A 23278-nucleotide genomic window follows, 5' to 3' on the forward strand; every position below is an offset into this window, starting at 1 on the left:
ACAACAGCTTAGAACGTGTTTTAAAGATCTCTGTACCTCTCTCAAAAAGGCAATAACCAACAAACTAGAAAAAAGGCAAAGTGATGTGGAATGAATCTGAAGCCTTCAGTCATCCTACACACCAGATAAACATTCTAATCCTAGTTAAGGGGACAGATCAATTTTGTAGCCAGTTCCTCATCAGTTATTCCATTTGTTGTACTGAATGAAACTGTTAAACAACCATTTCCAGAACATTTAATAGTTTAGAGTTAAGTCAGTTGCTTGTGATATGAAAGGGTAAAGTTTAAGCCTTCGGTTTGAATAAGGAAATATAATGTGGCATTAGTAATCTTGTCAGGTTCTTCAAACCTTTTATCTTCCAAAATGAAAACCTTTCTCTTCTTCTCATCAGGGAAAAATATTGAAATTTTGTAGTAAACATTTTTCTCTTACCTCTCCAGCTACTCTACTCTTAGTTTTTACCAGAATCCATACCATATATATATATATATATATACATACATATATCACAAATCATTTAGCTTCTCCATGTAAGAATGCAAGTTTTTTTGTTGATTTTTATTGTTTGCTTGTGTTTTGGTCTTGATAACTGAAAGTACAATGCTTGATTCTGTGTATGTGTATCTGTAGAACTGAAGGATATTGGAACTGAAACGATTATTTTAATGAAGAGTTTCTTAGATTTATGCTTCTTTACAAAGCAACCACACATTGAAACATCATGATGATGAGATGAAGAGACTAGAATGAATAAAGCTTCCAGTGTGTTCAGTAACAAAAATTTAGAGTAATAGTCACAGAGAAAAGTCATGTCAAAAATGTAAGAGTCATAAGAAAAACTGAACTGTTATTTTCTTTGTGGTAAGCAGTAAATAAGACAAAATCTTCCATATATTAAGACTGCAGGAATAGAGCCTTCCAAATTTTGGATACTAATTTTATCATTTGGTTCATGTGCAATCACCAACCACTTGAAGTTTAAGAACAAGTGATAGATTTTGCACCTAGGATGGGAAAACCCCTGGGTATACATACAGACTAGGAGATCAGATGCTGGAGAGCAGCCCAGCTTCAGAACTCTCAGGGTATGGGGGGTTGTCATTGACAGCAAGACTTGGTAACCATTTGAGTAACCAGTGTCCCCTGGAGCTAAATGGGTCAGCAGTATCCAGGGGTGCATCAGTCCCAGCACTGTCAGCCATGTGGGAGAAAGGATTGTCCTGCTCTGCTCAGCACTGCTGCTGCCTTGGCTCAAGCACTGGGTGGGCATGCACCATTATGCCATCTAAACTGCGTCCTTCAATTCCACATCCACACATTTCTAGAACTCCTCTATGGACAGAGACACTGACACTTCCATGGGCAGCCTGTTCCAATACCTCACCACTCTTTCTCAGAATAATTTTTTCTTAAGATCCAATCTGAACCTCCTCTGGTGCAACTTGAGGCCATTACCTCTTGTCCTGTTGCTATTACCTGGGAGGAGAGGCCATCTGGCACCTCACGACAGCCTTCTATGGGGAAGTTGGAGGGAGAAATATGGCCTCCCCTGAGTCTCCTCTTCTCGAGACTAAACAATCCCACTTCACTCAGGCACTCATTTTAAGCCTTGTGCTCTGGACCCCTCATCAGCTTCATTGCACTTCTCTGAACATGCTCCAGGGCTTCAATGACTTTCTTGTGGTGAGGAGCCCAAAAATTAACACAGCACTCAATGTGCAGCCTCACCAATGCTGAGTACGGAGGGACGATTACCTCCCTGCTCCTGCTGGCTGCACTATTTCTGATACAAACTAAAATGCCATTGCTCTTCTTTGATATCTGGGCACACATGTTTAGTCAGCTGTCAGCTAACACACTTATGTCATTTTCCTCTCCTCCGCTTTTCAGCCACTCTGCCCCAATACTGTAGCACTGCATGGGGTTGCTGTGAAAAAAGTGCAGAACCTGGCACTTGGTCTTGTTGAAATTCGTACAATTGGCCTCAGTCCAACAATCCAGCTTATCTATACCATCCTGTAGGGCCTTTTAACCCTTGGGCAGGTGAAGACTTCCTCCCAACTTGGTGTCATCTCCAAACTTATGAGGGGAGTGGAAGGGCAGTGCTGAGATCTGCTCTCTGGTGACAGCGGCAGGACCTGAGGAAACGGCATGGATCTGTGTCAGAAGAGGGTCAGGTTGCATGTTAGAAAAAGGTTCTTCACCAAAGAGTGGTAGGCATGGAACAGGCTGCCTAGTGTAGTGGCCGTAGCCCCATACCTTCAGGAAGCGTTTGTATTATGCTCTCAGATACAGGGTTGCACTTATATTCTTCGTGGAGACAGGAGTTTGATTCATTAATCATTGCTGACCTTGTTTAACTCAGGATATTCTATAATTCTGATTCATTAAATATTCTAACCAAATTTGAATATCCAGCAAACAATAGAAATGCAAAACCAGTAGAAAATCAGAATCCAGAAAGTCATCTAGAAGGATTTTGTATGTTTTGCAGTAATATAAAGGATATGATTTTACATAGTTTGGGAAACTTACCTGTGTGTACAAGGAATCTAAGAAACTGCCAGTCATTATGTCATGCTGCAAAGCTGTGGTCAGTCTCAGTCCAGCTATAGGCACTAAAAATTACCTGTGACGTGCACAGAGAAGAATTTTTTAAACATCGTTCCAAAGAAGAATTCTCTCAACCTTATAAATTGAAATTGGTTAGTATCCCAAAGTATGAAAGTTTTCATCCTGTTCAAAATATTACCTTTTCCTAGATTAGAGGTGGATGTTCTCATTACTCAGATAAAATGTTATCTCTTTTTCTAAGGCTCTGAAACTCTTGAATGCACTGATATTTCATGACAGCCAGTTTCACAGGTTAATTATAAACGGTGTAAAAGTATATTGCTTTTCAATTTCATCAAACATTTTCATTCTTGTATTGTTAGAGGATAAACAGGAGTTTCTTACTGACCTTCTCTGCAGCTTTTCTTGTTTTATCTGAATCAAATATATTCCTTGTGAAGCATCTATTTCTCCTTCTCTTTTTTTTTTTTAAATTAAACAGCCCCAATCTTCTCATTTCCTCAGTCACTTAGAAACGGCTTGTAGTATATACTCATTTTCTTTACCTGTGTATGAATATATTTTATTTCTTCTAGTAACATAATGCGATGAACACAATACTGGTAGTATTAAATTTGACAGTTTTTTGACATTTAGTTTTGAAGACCAAATCTCAACCAGTGTGCTAAGCAAGCAGGCACAATTTGCTATTGTCAGTATAATACCTTCTTGGATTTTATTCTATACTGTTCCATGGGCCACTATTCCTTTTCAGATTAAAAGGATTTTTATTCTTTTTTGAGGATATGACGTTAGTTTAGAACCTATCTGTAATTACATGTAGGCAAACAATCCTATTCATTAAACATAACTATGCATTTCTTAACCTTAGGGTGAATTAGTTGTTGCTACCATGAGACTAATATAGTTTTCCAAACTTCTTTGTGTTGATTTGTAGACTCTTTCTTTTTGCCTTTCTTTTTTCCTGTTCCCCTTGAAATCTATTTCAAGTGCTCCGAATGGAATAATCATCCTAAATTTCAGTTGTATACTCTTTAACCAAAGCAGATATTTTCATTATTGCCTAAAGGATGGATTTCTTAAAAAATTAATTAATGCTTAAATTACTTTTTAATATGTAAATAAAACTAATTACTTGAATAAGACTATTCAATAATAAAAAACTTTTAACTGAAAATTCTTGATTTGTGTTTGCAAATACCATGTGGATTTGTACTCAGGATATTACATAGGCAGGTGTTTTGTAATTCCATTTGGATAAGAATTTCAGAAGATCCTGTGACCACCAAATTTTTAAGTCATAACTTACAGATTAAAATGTGGACACACCCCTACCTTTGGTGGGCAATTAGGGTTACTTCTCGTTTAGAAGTATTTGGACACCTTAAATGATTTAGAATAATAATCCAATAAAATAACTGTTTTCTCTGTTTTATAAAAGAAAATGGGATAGAAACATTACAGCAAAGATTACCAAGGGTGAGTAAAAACATTAATTGTCTTAGTATCCGGCTGTTAACTGCCCCTGAAGTGGAATTATTTTTTTTTTAAAGATGGGGATTAAAACCTGTGCTCAAAGCCTGAGACATCCAGAATTCACTACTTACTGGAAATTTTGAGGGATTGAACTGCAAGTCTGTAATTGTTGTTTTGATCCTGTTGACCTGAGCTGCAAGACACTGCACAATGTCATAGTGATATTCAGCTTTTGGTTTTTTTTAAAGAACTTGCTGGTTCCCAGTGGCCTTTCGGAGAGGTTCTCACTCAACAGGACTACAGTGGGAGGTGCATGGTCAGACTGATGCTTCCTTCCCCTTCCCAGCCCCTTCTACTCTTTTTTTTTTTTTCCTTCCTTCTCTAATCTGTTCCTTAGCATTACCTACTCAGATAAGGGAAGGAGATCATTAATTCACATACGATGATGACTATGTATTATCTATGTATCTATCTGCTTAAAAAGCGGGGTTGTTCCATGTGAATGTTATTTCCATAGATAGTGTAAAATAACATAATTTTAAATATATGTGTACAAGGTAGAATTTCCTCTGAAAGACAACAACCAAGCGTCCGTTTTACTGAATGGACTAGTTTTAATTTTGTCTCAACAAAATTAATTCACGCATTACCACTAAGTTGTGAACTATATACCAAAGTAGGAACTGTAAAAGTGGACTGTGGCTTGAAGACGCAGGTCTCCAACAGCTCTATTTTACTGGTTTTGTATGTGAAATAAGGCTCACTTCTTGTTTGCCACAATGTGAGATGTCAGACATTAAGCAAGGTTATTTCCACTTGCAAGCATCTGTACTGCACTGTACTATAAAAGTGTCTTCTCAGATACTACTCAAAATATCCTCTGGAATCAAGAAATGATGCCTTAAAATGAAAGGCAAGATATTGCCCTCAGGGTATATTTTCACTTGAAAACAATCATCTTTTGCACCTACTAACAATAGTCTTGTTAATATAGGGGAAGCTCTGCTCATGAGGGGTGAGATATAATTCCACATATTCGTATCTATGAGATTCACATTTATCTGAGTTTAGTCCTCTATCTGGAGTGCAAACAACACATGCAGTCATATAAATATAATCTAGAATCCAAATTCCAACATACATTGTATTTAGAAGATTATCTTGCAAAATTGCAACTGAATTTATTTTATATGCTATAATGTGTTCTGATAGCAAGAGATTTTCTGAGTAATTAATTACACAAGAAGTAGACACCCAGAACCACATGAAGACAATTGATTATGGGTTTATTGCAGTTGAATTACAATCTCAAAATTTTAAAAGTGACTATAACATTAAAATTAAATGTCTGATGTTATGAATTATTTGCACAGTCCACAGTCTTTTAACTGTGCATAACCCAGATTCTCAAATGGTTTCAAAATGCTCACATTATTAAATTTTAAAGAATTGCATGGGTTTAATGAAAACGAGAAGCTGGAAATAAATATTGAATATCTATATTTAAATTAAAGTAAAATCACAGGTAACATATGCATTTAAAACTTAGATTAGACTAACTGTTGAATAGTAAAATCATAAAACTTATACAACTACAGTGCAAGAAATAAAATATGAGCCCATTCAGAGTTTACTGCTCTACAAATAAAATTATTGTTAGCCAAACACATGAATACTAGAACAAAATAAATATTGTAATTTCTCTTAAATGCTTTGATTCTTTTTAGATGAAAGGTGTTAGATGATAAATACTATACACTGTGTACTTTACTGGATTATTTGAAAATAAAATTATTTTTGGGGCTCTGTTAAGGGCATTGTGCTTTGAAGCTAAAATGAGGGAAGGGAGTAGGATCTGAGAAGAAAGGAAAATAGTTCATAAAATTCATGGTGTTCACATGTTATCTCTGTCGACAATATCAAACACAAGTGGTAATACTGAGTTCCACATCAGAACTTTTGAACTGAAAGGACAGAAGTTTTACGCTGGCGATGGCTGGATGGCTTATATCCCTTTATCATGCTTTATCAGAGTACTCTAAGCCATGTCATGGCAATAAGCCACGGGCTGAGGAAGACCTGTTCAGCAGTTTCAGAAAATCCCTTTCTCTCCAGCAAAGGACCAGTGTATTACCTCAAGATTTCTACACAACAGCTGTGGATAGAGTAAGAGTATGGCATTAAATCATCAGAAAGATAGATACCAATGGCAAATTTCAAAGCATCATCCTTCTAAGTTAGCTGAAACCCTGAAGGCAGTCTAAAGCATTCAATAATATAATGAAGTCTTCGCTAAATCATCAAAGATATCTACAACCTGTGACACTGATTGTTTCAGCAACAAATCAACTAGATTGGATGCAAACATTCTTAAGTACTGAACTTGCTTTGGTAGCCCAGCAGGAAACACTTAAATATTGGGAATGGTAAGCATTCACTTTTTGAAGAATAATACTTGCCACTTCAAATTTAGTATCTGAATTGTAACATATTCTAGAACTACAAGAGAAGTAGGCCTCTGCTTAAGCTGCGCAGCAGAGGGTAGTAGGGTATGCCCTTTCCACATCTCAGACTTCTTGTGCTCAAACACTTCTGCTGTCTGAACACGCAGCTTCCCTCCCCACTAAATCAAAATTTGGGAAAAGGTGCTGTATGTCTAGGTCTCTATACAAAGACAGAATTTGAGTGCAACTGAAGTTCAGCTATACATACATATGAAACACAGGAATTAGTTCTGGTCCTGTAGTTAAAATATAGCCTTTGTCTGCTCAAATATGTCAAGCAGAGGGAACAGATTTCAGTTACCTATCCTGTTCAGCTGACAATGAAAAGAAGGAACAGAATTTTCAGTTCCATCACTGATATAATGAGAGCGTAACTACACCACAGACTGATTTTCAAAGTTAGTGGTGCAAGAAATTTCCTAAGAGTCGTAGTGAAACCACAAAAAATAACAGTCAGAAGTGGCAATCTAAGAAGTGCTCTTAGATTGCCAGTAAGACAAATAAGATAATGTTATTAGCTCTGACAATATATTTCAGAAAATTTTGTCCTTTTGTTGGATATTTTCTTTTTGCAGCTGCTAATGTACAGATGTACAGATGTATGACACCTATGAAATCAGACCTAATTCAAAGACTTTCTATATGTTGAGTCCACCAACCTGCTTGTTTCTCTCAGTCTCTGAATAGAAAAGAACCATGAGAGCTGAGGAGAAATATCCTCACTCTTCTACGCCAGTACTCTTGGTCTGATATTACCAAGAAAGGCCTATGCTGGATCCTTCAGAGGTATCCAAAAGAACTTCAAAAACACAGTTCCAACACTGGGAAAAAAAACAAAAAACAAAAACAAACAAACAAAAAACAACAACAAAAAAAAAACCAACTGCAGCATCCACTTTACAGGACATTATTTTAAAACCAAAGTTCACCAAGATCATCCACCTGAAGTTCCAAAATTGCAAACGATATTCTCAGTCTCCTTCATAATATTCTTCTGATCACCTCCCCAGCCTGAAGCACACACTTACTGAATCTTTCTGCTGTGACAGAAGCCAGATAGTACAGCCCAGCATTTTCCTCCATACAAAATGCATGTCAAGAAGACAATCATCTTCCTTGAGGCTTAAGACCCTCTTAGAACTATAGTAGTTTTAATTATGAACTTCCCATCAGTTCTTAGGCTAATGAAAGCATCTGGAAGAAAGCCCATCTTCAGAAACACAACTCATCTGATCTTTGAGAGTCACTGTGATAGAAACATACCACATGCAATGGTGGAGGACAATTCAAAAGCAGATATGCAAATGTTCACACAGTTTCCTTGAAGGCGGTTAAGATACCTATCTATAAAGCCAAGAAGTGACTGTGAGGTTGAGTCATCAGTGCCAGCTCCAGAGGAGAAAGTGTGCCAAGACAGAATTCAGCAGAAATATGGTGTACCATGTTCGTATGAAAGCAAATCAGAAATGAATCTTGTTGCTTATAAAGGTGGTGATATGTCCTTTGTATCTAGAAAAGATAACCTGCTCAAGAACATTCTCTGAACTGGAATGGAAAAATAGAGTTTTGAATGATGATTTTGGAATTATTCTTATCTTGAAGCTGTAAAAAGAAATAATATGATTAAGGCACATGTGATTCATACAGCTAATAGGGTATGTAAGTTAGAAGGAAACTAGTGAAGCAAGAAAATAAACAGAATCATAGAATCATAGAATCATTTGAGTTGGAAGGGACCTCAGAGATCATTTAGTCCTACTCCCTTGGAGTGAACAGGGGCATAGGCAGCTAGACAAGGTTGCTCAGAGCCTGGCCCATCCACGTGGATAGGCAGTCTTATCAGCGGTCACTGGGACCCCATTGGCTGCCTGAGTGTAGCATCATTTTTTCCAGCCTCTTCTCCATATTTAAGTAGAGGAATGGCCCCAGCACCCCATGCAGGGACAGCATGCCTATGGATACACTTGGTTCTAGAAACATTTTCTGGAAATGTTTTGGGATTATTAACAGCATCTAGACAAGTCCTATGCTTGAATTTTTAAGTCTCCAGAACAGTACATATATATTTGAGCTTACTGAAGAAATTCTTCATGCGAAGACAAACAAACCTAGTTTTGGAGGGAATTTTCTTCTCCGTTTGCAAGTTTTTAACAAGGTTTGTTCTTCAGGCAGTATGGGATTTTTCAGCAAAAAATTATAAATATTTTTGTAGGTTGTCAGATGCAGCTGCATCATCTGAACAATCATTCAGCAAATTCAAGACAGTCAAAAACTCTTGTACTTGCAAATTGGCTCAGGGTAGAGTGCATCCTTCAAATACCGTCTATCAAAATGTTTTGCTTGAGGCTAATGTCAGTGGTTAACTCAAAGATCAAATATAGGGCCTGAATATTTCTTTGCCAAAAATGCTCTAACTGTCCATGATAGTAGAGCACAAAAGCATATCAGTTATTCTCCTTTGTTGAAAAGCAATATGACTGAATTTGGTAATGAGGTGAACTTAGGATCTGAGATGTTGAAGCTTTGAGTGAGATGAAAAATACAGACAAATATGGCCACATCCTGTAAAAATCTACAAAAGATACCAGAAAGAAAAGTGGGAGGCCTGGCACAGGAAATAGATCACTTTAGGTATTTTTTGTTAGGGGGAAAACAGAATGTAGACAGTTATAAGGACAAAAGTATTCTATGCATATAAAATATTGAAAATACAGTTGTTGCTGAGATATAGGAACTTCCTACAATATGGGAAAGTTAAAAAGCTTAGAGACATAGACCAAAATTGAAGTTATATTTTTGCCTCAAGACTAGATTCAAGTCTATTGGGACATTTCATCTGAACTGAATCTGCTTCCATCTGTGGATCCCTTGAATATCTCTTGACCGTATGCGCAGTAAATACAAAAACTGCAGCTATGTGTGTACCGTGAATCTGAGGTTGGGAGGCATGTTCCTCATGTAGTACTTGCAAATCACTGTTCCCATGCTACATAGCCCTTACCACTTAAAAAACCAAGTGGCCTACTGACTGCTTGCCAATAAGACTGGTCTAATTTTTGTCATGTGATTCCACTTATTTATATCTCTTAGAGACTGTCTGATTACTTTTCTCATCTTCACTTCCTTTTTTTTATTTTTCTTTTCCAAAACACAAAAGAAACACAATCTTCTTGCTTTATATTTTGAAATAAATAATCTATACATTCCTTCATGTCAAGATGATATTGCCATGATAAAAATAATCACCTTAGATCTGATACTCATGTTCAAACAGATCAGAACAGCTTGTCTATTCAAGTTCTTCCCAATCCCTGCTATGACTGAATGAAAAATCTCATGTTTTGCTATGAGCAGAGAACTTCTGATTTGAGAAAGTACAGTTAGAAGGTAAACATTCTGAACAGATTTTGCTAAAATTTTATATTAAAAGTTCCTTAAATGTACTCATGAATTTAGTAGGGAAACAGGAGGCAGTTCCAAAAAAGAGTGCATCTCTTCACAGGCACCGTCAGGCACGGCACACATGTACTAATGTGGAAAGGGCAGAGGCTGGTGTAGCTCTCCTCACTCCTTGTGCCATCCATAGCACAACTGGGTCCTATGTGGTCCTTTTGTCACTTGCGATACTTTGCCAGGAGTATATTGTTAACATTCAATCAGGAATTAGGGAAGAGGTAGGTAACATATACTTAAAATGCTGAACTCCTCCAAGAATAACTCACAGATTCAAAAAAACGTATCTGCAAAAATATAGCATTCTATTCACACTGTTATTTTCAAAGCTTTTCTCAAAGAGAAATATATTCTTCCAGCCTCCATATTGGTCACCTTTTCCAGCCTTCATATAGACTAAAAGCTATACCATACATTCAGTATATTTGGTTTAATTTCTCTGAAGGAAATCTAAATTTTCTTTAAAAAAAATCATTAAAAAATCTGCTAATTATCTCAGATGCAGTTTTCTTTCTTTCTTTGTGAGGCAAAATAAAGACATCTCCATGACATTCTACTCTTCTCTGGAGCTGTATAGAATTCACTTCATGGAAAGCGATGTTTCTGGTACCACTTCATGTTGTTTTCTTACTAGCATTTTACTCATTACTTTGTATCACTGACACATATCTGATGTTTGACTATGCTGCAGAAGAGTATCATAGAACAAAACTTGCATAAAATTTTATTTGCTAGATATAAATATCTTTGTTTCTGTCTTTCTCACATGTAATTGTATCTTTCATGCCACAGATCTTTCTATAGAGGTAGCTCTGAAAGTAATGCCTTCTATTTATTTCCATGGAAATTACAACAGGCACAAAGAGCACAATAACAGTACTTGATGGAGCACATTCTCAGCTACAAAACACTGTTTTTCACCACCATTAGCTACACATATTCACCAGTGATGAACAAGAGCCTACATGCCATCCTTGTAAAAATCTCCAGCAGAGAAGTTGACCCCCTGTTGCTGCAAAGTCACCACCCACCACCTGACTGTGCTCACATCCACTGGTCTCCATAAACATCCAGAAAACATCAGTGAATGTCTTTGGGTGCCATTTTTTCTGCGTAGAAGAATTCAGTGACGCACCTTTGCTTCGTACACACTTCCATGTCAGACAACATTTTGTCAGACTGCCCCTCTGCTGCCATCTGTCACATGGCAACAAAGTGTAGTGGAATACTGGCGTGAAGGTTCGACCTCTACTGCCATTCCACCACATCTACCTTTGACATTATGGGCTCACGTAATAAAATAGAAGATATTACTTTCAGAGCTGCCCTCATATTTATAGCTTCTTAGCCTTTATGATACTGACTTTGGTTATCATACCTATGTAGAAATGCTTTACCTGAAGAAACACTATGATTCTTCCCCTGAATACCATGTTTCTGATCAACTGAGCTACAAAGCAAGGTCCTTCATTTACCAAAAATTTTGCTCTGCACAGTTTTCATTCCATATAAATAATGATACTCATGAAGGCAAAAACAAAAGATTCTCCCAGTAGATGTCATTCCTCCTTCAGTGCAGAAGCAATTGCAGTTTCATTTTGGATTTCAAAGTTATAGCCTGCTTAAAGCTTTAAATCCCATTTAAGCATTGACGTCTTCATGCTCTGTGGCAAAAGTAAAGACTGACTGAAAGGTTCAGTCTTTCTCTCTACTAGCAACAAAGCTTGTACTTGAGTAAGGAAAAAACATGGTCCTTTAACCAAGCCTACTCACCCAAGATCTTCCCTTAATTATCTCAGCCATGATCTGACTTCCTGTTCAAAAGTTAGAAAACCACATCCTCACAGCAGACTCTTCTCGATGTGAGCCAAAATGTATACAGAAAATAGACAGCAGCCAGAACTCATGGCCCTAATTGTTAAAGTATTGGGTACAGTCATAAAACATTTTGCTTATTCTTTGCCAACTTGTATGCATTCTGGTTATTATTCTCTCTGACAAGTATCAGCCCCTTACGTGCTTTTCTTAAACTACAGCCAAAATGACTGTTCAATTTCTGAAGCTGTGATTGGGGAAAAGACATTGCTTTTCACTGTTGTGAAGACTTTCTCTAGCAATTGGGGACTTGCCGAGGGTAGCAACAGAGTCATACAATGGAGAGAGAAAAAAAAAAAAAGGAAAAAAGCTGAATAGCTCCATAGTCAGAAAGCATCATCTATGCTATTCAAAATATCGTGGGTGATCTTGTAATTAAATACTTGTAATTAAATACTGTGTTGTATATACTAGAGAACTAAGACAAGCTTAGTTGTCAGCTAGCTTATAGCTCTAAGTGCTTTACTCTGAAAGAAAGTGTTTTTAGCACAGCTATGTACAGTAATACATAGTACATTTTTATGTGAATTACTCTCATGCAACTTATTTTTTAAATTCTCATTAATTCTTTAAAATAATATACTGAATCTAGTAAATTCTTATTTATTTTACACTTCAGAGGAATGCAGTGACCTGGTTTTTAAAAGTACTAAAGATTTTCAGTTCTCAGGTAACAAAAAAGAAACTATGAACAGTCAGTGTTCATCAGCTTCTCTTGTTCACTATAAAATATAGTATGTTTACATGCATAAGAAATGTAATAGTTATTGGATACTTCTATGTGCATGTATATATGTAGCCTAGAGCACTAGAGAAAATTACTCTGCTTGGAGATGAGTGAAAGTTTGCTTTGAAGCCTAATCTAAATTTCACCAATGAATTCTCTACAGAATTGATTAAATAAATTCTCTGTGCAAATACCTATTTATTTAGCTAAATTTATCTTGATACAAAGAGAAATACAACTTGTCTTTTCTACTTCTACCTGTTGGGCTGTAAAAGTACCAAAACAGACTGAAGTCTCAACAAATAGTTAATAAGTATGTCTACACTGTATAAAATACATCTAAGTTTACCATGTGTTTTTATATTTTACTAAATAAGAATTTATGTTATCAGTTAAAGATTTCAAAAATGAAAACATTCCATTCAAATTTCAGATAACTGAGACTTATGCAGGCCACCCAGATAGGTAATTTCAGATTTTTGTAACTTTGGTTGAAGAATAGTTAAGCTGATTATTCATAGCATATACATCTTATCTCTATGAGTTCTCAATAATCAGAAATGCAAGGATGACAGAAGCCTGGAATCCAACCCATTAATGATGATTAATATTTTCTCAGAGATGAAGGTGCTATTAATCTCAGAGGAGCCAGGATAGGTTACAACCTGCCTATGAGCTATTGTCATGGTTTTATATTTTTTGTTTTGGTTTGGTTCTCAGTATTCCGCATCAATACATCATGTAGTATACTGGGAGTTAAAGTGTTAATGCTCCAATTCCAGGCACCTATCCCTATACATTACAGAAGTCATGGGATCTGGCCCTTCCGGGGGGGGCGGTCTCTTACTGCCTGGCAGTGGGTGCTGACAGCTATACTTCAGCTATTTCTGTTCTTATGCATAGTGATTTCTAGATGAATTTATTCAATTTACAATATGTAACGGTAATCTGTTGGATCTTAAAACCTTAAGTTTTGTTTTGATTTGTTTTCCAGTGGATCAAGACTATTCTCTTTTAGAGAATAAAGCTGAAAAGGCTAACATCTTTTTCCTTAAACACAAACCAAAAATCCTCTCTTGGGTTTTGCTTAGCTATGATGACAGAAGCCAGCACTTACACGTGTGATTTTCTGCTTGAGGCAGTGCAAGCACTTGTCAGTGAAAAGTTCTAAAGGGACCTCCTCACAGCCATACTCTGCCGGTTCACAGGCATTCACAGACTCAAGGCCAACCATACACCATTTGATCATGAGTGTACATTGCATGCAACTGGGGAAAAATTTCAAAGAGCTCTTTCAGTGAACGCTGGGATTAGAACTTACTTAAATAGATGTCTGCTACATATTGCTGTGACAGTGAGTATATAGGCATACATTTCTATTTCCGCCCCTCTTCTGGAAGATCTCTAATCTGACCTCATACAGAATCACAGAATCACAGAACTGTAGGGGTTGGAAGGGACCTCTAGAGATCATCGAGACCAACCCCCCTGCCAAAGCAGGTTCCCTACACCAGGTCGCACAGGTAGGCATCCAGGTGAGACTTGAACATCTCCAGAGAAGGAGACTCCACAACCTCCCTGGGCAGCCTGTTCCAGTGCTCCGTCACCCTCACTGTGAAGAAGTTCTTACGCACATTCGTGTGAAACTTCCTGTGCTGCAGCTTATGTCCGTTTCCCCTCGTCCTGTCTCCACGTACCACTGAAAAGAGACTGGCCTTACCACTATGGCCGCCACACCTCAGATATTTATAAACCTGGATCAGGTCCCCTCTCAGTCGTCTTTTCTCAAGGCTAAACAGACCCAGTTCACTTAGCCTTTCTTCATAGGGGAGATGCTCCAGGCCCTTCACCATCTTTGTGGCCCTCCGCTGGACTCTTTCCAAGAGGTCCCTGTCTTTTTTGAATTGGGGAGCCCAGAACTGGACCCAGTACTCCAGATGAGGCCTTACCAGGGCAGAGTAGAGGGGGAGGATCACCTCCCTCGACCGTCTGCTGGCCGTGCTCTTTTTAATGCACTCCAGAATGCATTGGCTTTTTGGCCACAAGGGCACACTGCTGGCTCATGGCCAACCTGTCGTCCACCAGGACACCCAGGTCCCTCTCTGCACCCGGTAGCTTCTAGTATGTGTCTTCCTGGAAGGCAATGACACTTTTTTAAGCTTTACATACTCCTTTTTTCCTTTTAAACAAGTTCAGTGTTCTTGTTGTTTTTTTGTTTGTTTGTTTGCATGTTTTTTGTTTGTTTGTTTGTTTTTACTGCACTGGAACATGTAATACGTACCATAAAGGTAAAGATCTCAGAAACTCTTTTGGAAAAATATTTGGAAATATTTCAGGTAACATTTGAAGTATTAAAATATAATGAAAAACTTCAGGCACTTCTACTCACATTTGACTCTTTTTGTGTGCTATGAATGTCATCATAAGCCTAATTTCAACATTGCTCCTTGTGCCGGTGCGTACAGCCTATCCTAGCAAAGCCTATATTAATTCCTCATAATTCATGGGCAATTGACCAGAAAGGTCATAATGTGACATTGATTATTCTGTGAATGCTACTTAGAAACACTTCAGTCTGTGTATTATTAACTCAATCAACTATTTTGGCTCTTTATTGTCACTAGAGTCAGTTGAGTCAACATTGCTGGTGCTGGGAAAATTCATGACTTACAGCGCTGAAAAATGCCTGCAGAATGTATTAAAGTATTTTACCATGTATACAAAGTAATTGTTTTTTCTAAAATAATTAATTCAGTCCTGAACCACAAAACATCAAACCATCAAAGACAGAAAATTCACAAGCCAGAGGGCCACTAAATGAACTCATTTCTCCAGCTTTTCTTAAGGACTGGGGTTCCTGAAATTTAATGCAAATGGAAAATCTAGTAGAAAAGACAGTCTATTCGTGCTCTGTCACTCACAGAACTTTGGTCTCAATATTTGTTTTCATCTTGGCTACCCCTCTTACTCTGTTCTCATCATGGCCAGTAGAAAGCATAAGCAGCTTTTGGTTCAGAATTACCTTTTTAGGAATTTATTGCAGATGTGACAGCATACTATACTTTGAAAAGCCATATCACTTTTGACTTGGCACATCTATTCCTTGCTTGAGGGTAGAAAGGTTTTGCAGTGGAATCTGGAAAGGCTAGATCAATTGGCCAAGTCCAAAAGCATAACATTCTTTGTTCAAGTCACAGGAGGCAAAGGCAAGGACTGTGAGTACTGCCCACTGGAGGAGACAATTAGGTTGAAAATCATCTAAGGAACCTAAATGTGTACAAATCCATGTGACCTGATGAGATGCACCTGAGGGTCCTAAAGGAACTGGCAGATGAAGTTGCTAAGACACTGTCCATCATATTTGAGAAGCTGTGGCAGTCTGGTAAAATTTACGATGTCTGACAAAAGGAGAAACAAGACCTCAATTTTGGTAAAGGGGGAAAAGGAAGACCTGAGGAACTACAGGACCCTAGCAAGATCATGGAGCACAGAATACAGAAGTGATTGTTGGCAGCTGACGTGGCTTCTTTAAGGGCAAACCATGCCTAATAGACTTGATTGCCTTTTTTGATGGGACTACAGTATTTATGGGGAAGGGAAAAGCAACAGATTTCATCTACCTGGACTTGTGCGAAGTGTCTGGCACTGTCCTGCATAACATCCTTGTCTCCAAATTGGAGAGACATAGATTTAACTTATAGATTACTCTGTAGATAAGGAATTGGCTGAATGATCTCTTTCAAAGAACTGTGGTCAACAGCTCAATGTCCAGATGGAGACCAAAATGAGTGGTGTGCCTCAGGGGTCAGTACTGGGACCAGTACAGTTTAACATCTTTGTTACGTTAATTGAATGCATTCTTATCAAGTCTGTAAGTGACACCAAGCTGTGAGGTGCACTCAACAACACTGGAGGGAAGGATGCCATCCAGAGAGACCTTGACATTATTGAGAATTGGGCCCATGTGAGCCTCATAATGTTAAGAAGGTCAGATGCAGGGCACAGCACTTGGATCATGACAGTCGCAAACATGAATACAGGCTTGGTTATGACTAGGTAGAGAACAGTCCTGCAGGAAAGAACTTGAGGATACTAGTGAATGAAAAGTTCAGAATAAGCCAGCAATGTGTGACTGCAGTCCAAAAAGCCAGCTGTGTTCTGGGCTGCATCTAAACATGCGTAGCTAGCTGGCTGAAGGAGATTATCCTCCTCTCTCTATTCTGCTCTCATGAGACCCCATCTGGAGTATTGTGTTCCACACTGAGGCCCACAATAGAAGAAGAATGTAAATTTGTTAGAGAAAGTCCAAAGGAGAGCCACAAAGATGATCAGAGGTCTAGAGCATGTTTCCTATGAAGACTGAGAAAGTTGAGGTTATTTAGCCTAGAGAAGAGAAGGTTTTAGACAGGCTTTAGAGAGAATTTATGATGGTCTTCCGGTACTCAAAAGGGGTCTACAGGAAAGATGAGGGATTTTTATCGAAATGTGTAATGACAGAACAGGGGGGAATGGTTTTAACTAAATGAAGGTGGATTTAGAATAGATATAAGAATGAAATTCATCACTCGTAGTGTGTTCTGGCACTGGGAGATGTTACCCAGGGTAGTTGTGGATGTCCCTTCCCTGTAAGTGTTCAAGCCTAGACTGGATGGGGCTTCAGGCAACCTAATCTAGAGGAAGGTGTCCCTGCCAATGGTCAAGGGTTTGGAACCAGATCGCCTTTAAGGCCCTTTCCAACCCAAGCCATTCTGTGATTCCTAATGCCAAGTGCTAAAACTTGTCTCACAACAGCCCAATGCAGCAGTTGTCAGCCTTCTGGGCTGCAAGTGCACACTGCTAGCTCACATCTTGCTTTCCATCCACAAGGATCCTCAAATCCTTCTACACAGAGTTTTTCTCAATGAGTTCTTTTCTCAGTCTGTACTCGTATCTGGGAATGCCTTGACTCAAGCGTAGCACCTTGCATTAGGCCTTGTAAAACCACATGAGACTCTTTTGTGCCCAATTTTGATTATGCCCAGGTACCTCTGGATGGCATCCTTCCCTTCTGTTGTGTCAACTGCACCATTCAAATTGGTATCATTGTCAAACTTGCTGAGGGTATGCTCTATCCCACTGTCTTTGTTGTTGATAAAGGTGCTGAAAAGCAATAGTCCCAAGAGGGACCCCTGGGTGATTGAAATCTCCCCATTGAGATGAGAGCCTGTGAACATGATGCTTCTTGCAGCAGAAGCAAGAAGGCCACATTAACAGGCTCCCCTTGATCAGGCAGCACATAGTAGACTCCAGTCACCAGCTGTCCTTGTTCTGGTCCCTAATTTTAACCCACAAGCTCTCAATCTATTCATGATAGTTTCTCTGAGGCAGCTCTTCACAGTCTGTACACTTCTTAACATAGAGAGCAACTCCCCCATCCCTCCTGTCCCTTCTAAAATGTTTATAGCCCTCAATCATGGTATTCCAGTTATGTGAATCATTCCACCATGTTTCCATGGTAGGAATATTATTGTAGTTTTCCAACTGCACCACAATTTGCAATTCTTCTTGCTTATTTTCCATGCTGTGTACATTGGTATAGGAGCACTTCAGCTGGGCTTTCGGCCACATTACCTTCTTGGAGGAGCCCTCCCAAAAATCGTTGAGATAAATTTGAGGTTTTCCTCTGCTTCCTGGAGCTACAGCATTTCCTGACTCTTTTCTGATCCTGAGCAGTACAGCTTTTTCCCCCATCAAATCTAGTTTAAAGCTCTGGTGAAGAGCCCCATCAGTTTGCTACCTAGTCTGGGCTGCTGGTCAACATCTGACTGAACATGAATGCACATAGATGACTACAAAAGCCAATGACATTCTGTTCTGTATTAGAAATAGCGGGAACTAGGACTAGGGAAGTGATTATCCCCTTGTACATGGCATGGGTGAGAATATATCTTGAATACTGTATTGAGTTTTGGGCTCCTCACTACAAGAAGTATCTGAAGTTGCAGGAGAGGGTGCAGAGAAGAACAGTGAAGCCAGTGGAGGGATGAGAAAAAAGATTTCTGATGAATGACTGAGAGAATTGGAGTTGTTTAATCTAAAGCAGAGGAGACTGAGAGGAGGTCTCATATGTCTCTACAGCTACCTGAAAGGTATCTGTAGAGGTATCTGAATGGTTTCAGATTACACCATGGGAGATTTAGATTAGACATCAGAAAGATTATCCTCTTAAATACCCCATTCCTATAGATATGTAAGAGATGTGTGGAAGTGGCACTAAGCGACGTGGTTTAGTGATGAGACTTTGTATACTAAGCCAATAGTTGAACTTGATGAATTCTTTTCCAGTCTAGATTATTCTATTATTCTGTGATCCATCGGGAACTGTGACATTTCAGACAAAAAAAAAAAACAGAATGTGAAAGAGCTTCTCTGGATGCAAAAATAGAGGAAAGAGGGATTTGGGAGCAACGTTATCTGTATTTTCTCTGTGAAAAAATGAATTCAGAAGTAATCACTGTATCATGTGTGCTCAGCTAGCCTTCTACTACTCCAGAACAATCACCAATATGATCAGAAAAACATCATCTGATGAAGTACATAAGTCAAATATAGCTGGCTTCTTCAGCAAAGTGCAGCTTGACTTCGAGCTGACCTTGAAATTTTGTGAACAGAAGCAAATAGTCATTAAGCTGGGAACAGTTTGCATAATGTTTAAGTAGCAAATATTACCATTAAATATAACTGAAGTATAAGGATTATGAAAACAATCACATACTTTTAGTTCTGCCAAAGGTAAATGGGAGAATGGTTTTCTGGCTTTTAACGTAAGAGAGAGCAAAGGAGAAGAACAGCAGTCTTCCTAACATATTTATCTTTGACTGAAAGTCAAAAGTCATTTTTGAATTTCAGTTTTTCGTATATTTGTGTATGTGCAAACACCAAGATTTGCCTGTTGATTTATTTTTTCACATTAATACTTACTTAAGTGAATGCTGTTCTAGAGGCATTGTGCATGCTGTCTTCACAACAGAATGCAAAGATACAGAAAATCTGACTAGCCATCAGTTCAAGTTAATATTCATGCAGCCCATGGACACTAGATAGCAGCACCTCTGAAAACTATCTGATGAGCCTAAGGTACTTAAAAGAGTAGCTAGTAAATATTAAATCACAGCGTGATCCTTCAGTAATCTCATATGGACACAATGACATTATATCAACATAAAACTGCAGTGATGCAGTAGCTAATTAAGCCCTTTGAATGATTAAGCTGTATTTATAGATCTTCTAACTCAAAGAGATCATACCTGGCAGATCAATGCCAATGTTAAATAAGTCATTAGCCTCTGCAAAGATTGCCCACAAGGTCATTGAATTGTGATGGTGGAACATTTTAATGAGCTGAACACTTGACCTATGGGAACAGGACTGACAACAATTCACTCAGATGGGGAAGCTCAGCATATCTGAAAAAAATCACGCAGTCTCTCTGGGCCTTGATTTCTCAATCAATAAGACAGAAACAATAACTCTGTAGCACAAACAAATCCCTGGCATTAACTGATAACACATACAGAATGCGTTATTATGATTATATTTTGTTGACACATTATTATATCAAGGATTTGTTTTATAGTTATTCTCACATTGAAATGTACTATGCTTAAACAATGAACTACAAACTCAAAAGATTTATGTTCTTGTTAATGTGAATCTGACCTGGGCCAAAAATCTGCTATTGATATTTTGTTGGTATATGCCAGAGCTTTGGGGTTTCAGAATACAGTGTCCCTACCTACCTGTTAGACACACAACATGATGTTATTGCTTGTTTTTCTATTTTGCATCATGCTAGGTGATAACTGTCTGTGATACAGAATAACATATGTGGCCTTTACTCTGATGAAAAACAGATTCAACTCTCTGAAAAAAAGGTACGGAAATCACTGCCAGCCTGGGACATTCTCCTAAGTGGGAATGTTTCACTAATATTTCAGCCTTAATTGGAAATACCTTCTCCAGAATATCAGTTCTAGAGAATCATAGAATCACAGAACTATTAAGCTTTTATGAGGCCTCTAAGATCACCAATTGTTGACCCATCACCACCATGCCATCTAAACCTAAACCATGTTCCCGAGTGCCACATCCACACATTTCTCAAACACTTTCAGGGCCAATGACACTACCATCTCCCTGGACAGACTGCTCCAATTCATTACCACCCTTCCTGAGAAGAAATGTTTCTAATATCCAACCTGATATCCAGTATTTGTCTGCCAAATCCTGTAAACAAAATCTAATCTCTTTAGCACTTTTTTTTATATGGATCTCAGACATTTGGCTGTAGAGCTGGGACCATTGAATCAATTCACACAGGGTCTGTACCACCTATTAGATGATGACATCGAGGTAAATTCTGTGTCATGATTTAGTCTTCATCAGCTGTTTGATTTTGTTATTCCATTCCCTAGAGTTATCAAGTTACCAATCTGATTTTTATGATTTTTAATAACTACCTGATTTTCCCTGAATTTTCTATAATGCAGTTTGTTGAGAGAAAAGCTTAGCTAACCATTCATATTTGAATTGAGAATTCAACATGATTGCCCTGCGAGTGTGTGCCTGGAGGGAAGTAAAAATAGGGTTGTTACTTGAAAAGATGAAGTGATTGAATTCAGAGCCTGAGGCCACAAACCTCATTTTTGTGACTGCTAATATGTAGAACTAACTGAAAGCCACTGCGAACTAGTTCATGCTTTTTTTCTTTCTATAAAAACTAACATTATGTATTCTACCTAGGATATATATTTTTGCTGTAGCAAATAAATGCCACCAAACCAAGCCTACAGTCTGGTACATGATCTACTGTTCACGAGAGGCTAGTGTAGCAATATATGAAATTTTTTTAATGTACTTGTCAGTGACATGGGTATGCATTAACAATATATTACTCAAGACCCTGAAATACTGTTTGGGATTGTGGTACTAGTAACATTTGACTGAAGGAGTTCTAAGAATGAAAGGGACATTTTTGTGTGTTAGCACCATGAAGAGTGCACAAAAGGGTGTACTACTTTGATACTGTCATGGTAACCTCATGGTTGTAGATGGACCTTTGTAAGTGGTGAAGCAAGGTCTGGGCATTCAACTAGCACTGAACTGTACAGCATTATCATTTATAGACATTGTTTTTAAAATGCTTCTAATATGTAATGGAGGCTTCAAGCTCCTGCTAGTGATGACACAACTGTCACACACATAAAAAGTTTATCACAGGTTCTTTATGATGCACAAGCATTTTGTTCAGAAAATGAATATATTTGACTTTTAAAAAAGATTGGTTACCTGACAACAGAGATCCCACCTTGCCAAACTTCAGTATATTATTAGTGGCAAAGTGTTGGGCTCATGACCTTTGTACAAGCTATGATTTAAAAGGGAGCTCTTCTCTCCTCCAGGATAATTTTTGTTTTGTTTAACTTTGTTTTGACCTACTAGAGTTTCCTACAATGTAGGCTAGTCAAGAAATCAGCAAAAGTACCTCCAAAAGGAGAAAAACTGAGTGACAAGTTAGAGACAATTCAGTCATAAAACCTGCCTGCATGTATTCCCATGCTGTCTTAAAAATAAACATCCATTGTGGAACTACTGTTTTTACAGCTAGTGCAGAGGTGGCAATTTTGAACCAGCAAGTGTTATGGTTCAGTACTGGGGACTTATTATAGGTAGGAAATACCACTGGAACTATGCAGTTGATCTGAAGCAACCAGTTTACCTTTAAAAACACTGAGATGTCAAGCAGACACATTTATGTCCTTTAAAAAAAGTCTTAACAAAACTGTGTCATATTGATCGTTTGCTTTTATCTGAAAACAGAAATATCAAATGCAAGATTTATCAGAAGTAGTATCTTACTTCATTGCTCTCACTACAACCTCTTCTATGATCATGGCAGCTGTTCTACCATCACTATGAAGCTGAATCTAGTTCAGAAGCTGATTTTAATCTATACATGAAGTGTGGATTAATAAATGAATTATGGGATGGAATGATTGACACAGCAAGTAATATGGTATTAGAAAGCAGGATTTGAAAGAGTTATTAAATACAGAATGCAATGACTAAGTGTGAGCATGATGATTAATCATATAACATATCAGAGGAGAGAACAATTGCTAACACAGTAGAAAGGGAGAACCCTGACCAGATTATCAGATGATGCGCATTGTTCAAACACAAAGGAAATTAGGATAGCTATGATAGTTTATATCAGCCAGAGGTCTGAACTCAGGATAAATAGACTGAAATTAAGGAAAAAAAGACAAAAACTTTGGCTAAATCACAGAATCATAGAATGGATTAGATTGAAGGGACCTTCAAGATAGTCTAGTTCCAATTCACTTGCATATGCATATCCATATTTCTTACATCTGTGTGTATACTTTGCATATTTTCTCCCCTACATGGGTATTATCATGTCTCATGTTAACTAGAAGAAGGACAAGAGAAAGCATGCTCATTTTAAGGGATAAATAAGTATTTCCCTTCTTTAAGCCAAAATGGAAGCCTATGCTTTAAATGGGGGAAGCATATCACGCAGCTCCAAGAAGCCACTTTCATTTTCACATAAATATGTAACCATCATTTGTTTAACTCACACCAAGCTATCAAATTTTGTGGTGGT

This window comes from Meleagris gallopavo, chromosome 3 (genome assembly GCF_000146605.3).
Source record: "Meleagris gallopavo isolate NT-WF06-2002-E0010 breed Aviagen turkey brand Nicholas breeding stock chromosome 3, Turkey_5.1, whole genome shotgun sequence".
In the NCBI taxonomy this organism is placed as follows: Eukaryota; Metazoa; Chordata; class Aves; order Galliformes; family Phasianidae; genus Meleagris; species Meleagris gallopavo.